Raw genomic sequence first — 2,500 nt, 5'->3', positions numbered from 1 at the left:
ATGTATGAATGAAATTGAATAAATCCACAAATAAATCCAAATTACCTGCATTATCAACACAAGCAGTTTATTCCCTGCTACTGTTGAATCAGTTCAAGTCTTAAGTAAAATGCTATATGAATGCTATATTAGCTAGTCTTAAAAAAATGCTTAATGAAGTTGGCATTACAATGACTGAAGGAGTACTTCCCAGGTGTAATTCATGTCTGCGTGAAATTGCCACACTTACAGTTGTAGTTCCATGAATGAATTATTTGAGCGTTCTGTGAGTTGTCTTCCATTGACAAGGGTTTGTATGATAGCCACAGACGAAGAAAAATTGTGACGTCTTGTAAGTATTAGTAAATATTTTGTTTACGATATACACATGCATATATGTGTGTGTGTGTGTGTGTGTGTGTGTGTGTGTGTATGTGTGTGTGTATGTATGTATGTATGTATACACACACACACACACACACACACACACACACACACACACACACACACACACACACACATATATATATCCGTATCTATGAATATATATATATATATATATATATATATATATATATATATATATATATATATATATACATACACACACACACAAACACAAACACACCCCAAACACCCACACCCACACACCCCCCCCCCCCCACACACACACACACAAACACAACCAAAGAATTAAAAACAAAGGCCCCGACACCCGGCGCTCGTTCGGAAAGACGAGTGTCGTCCTTGCAGTAGCAATTCCCTCCTTTGCTTTCAGTGCAGAGTACGTAACATGGCTGCTTCCGCTTGCCGAGGATATACGACGGGTAATATTGGACGTGTTGAGAATTTCTTGAAGGAATTGATAAGCGGTGTTTATCTTTGGTTTTGAGGGAGTGTGCGGTGTGTTTTATCTTGGGAGGTTATGTATGTATTGTAAGGGAGGGTGGGAGGGTGGGGGAGAGAGGGAGGGGAGGGAGGGAGGGAGGGGGGGAGAGATGGAGGGAGAGATGGGGGGGAGGGAGGGAGGGAGGGAGGGAGGGAGAAAGAGGGGAAAAGGAGGGAGGGAGAGATAGATAGATAGATAGATAAGAGAGAGAGAGAGAGAGAGAGAGAGAGAGAGAGAGAGAGAGAGAGAGAGAGAGAGAGAGAGAGAGAAAGAAGACCGACTAGAGAGAGAGAAGAGAGATGAGAATGAGAAGAAGAGAAAATGAGAACAGAGAAGAGAAGAGAGGAATGAGAAAGAGAGAGAGAGAGAGAAGAGAGAGAGAGAGACGACGTAGAGAGAAGGAGAGAAAAAAATGCTAGAGAGAGAAGAGAAGAGATAGAGAGAGAGTATGAGACAGAAAGGAAGAGAGAAGAGAGAGAGAGAGAGATCAGAGAGAAGAGAGAGAGAGAGAGAGAGGAGAGAAGAGAGAGAAGAAGAGAGAGAAGACCGACGGAAGTAAGAGGGAAGAGAGAAGAAGAGAAGAAATGAGAGAGAGATAGAGAGAGAGAGAACATAAGAGATAGAGAGCAGAGTGAGAGAGAAGAGAGAGAGAGAAGAGAAGAGAGAGAAGAGAGAGAGAACTGATAAAAAACAGACAAGACTGGAAGACAGACAGAAACAACAGACAACAGACAACAGACAGACAGACAGACAGGCAGAGAAAGACAGACAGACAGAAACCTCCCATGAATAATTATGAAATTCTGGTGCGATGAGCTGGAAACCTGAATGAAAAATAGTGTGCAAATGAAGCATGGCGAGCGAGAGTACAACATGATCATGGCGAACTATGTGTAGGACACATCTATCTACAACATGGCACATCTATGTACACATCATCTATGTACACATCATCTATGTACACATCATCTATGTACACATCATCTATGTACACATCATCTATGTACACATCATCTATGTACACACCATCTATGTACACACCATCTATGTACACATCATCTATGTGCACATCATCTATGTACACAACATCTTTCCCATGAAGGTTCTCCTCATCATAATGATGTAGATATCATGACAATAACAATGACGATGATAATGATGTCAATAATAATGATAATGATGCTGATTATATTAATGATGATGATGATTATGATGATAATAATGAAACGAATATTAATTATGACAATGATAACTATAATGATAATGATATTCGTGATACTAATAATACTAACAATAATTACATATCACTTAAAACTGACTTTCCTATTACTTCTGGAATTGATTATTTTCAGATCGGAAATAAACACATGACATGAAAACAAATTAAACCTGCCATTCATGTCAATTAATATACGTTTTATGAATTGCAAAAGACAAAGGAACATCAATCCAGACTTCAGGCGCTCTGATTGCCAAGCTTTTGCATATTGAAGGATGCAAGATCATAGACTATATATAGTATAAAATCTTCAATAAAATAAACGCCTATAAAAGTATCAGAGAATTACGAGAAAATGTTGAGAAAATTGTTGAAAAGTTTGAATGATCGAGATGGTATCACGAACTCTCAGA

Source organism: Penaeus japonicus, unplaced genomic scaffold, assembly GCF_977035675.1.
Source record: "Penaeus japonicus unplaced genomic scaffold, GWHDUDI00000001_assembly GWHDUDI00000037, whole genome shotgun sequence".
Taxonomy (NCBI): Eukaryota; Metazoa; Arthropoda; class Malacostraca; order Decapoda; family Penaeidae; genus Penaeus; species Penaeus japonicus.
The sequence above is the reverse complement of the archived record's forward strand: the minus strand, read 5'-3'. Positions refer to the sequence as shown.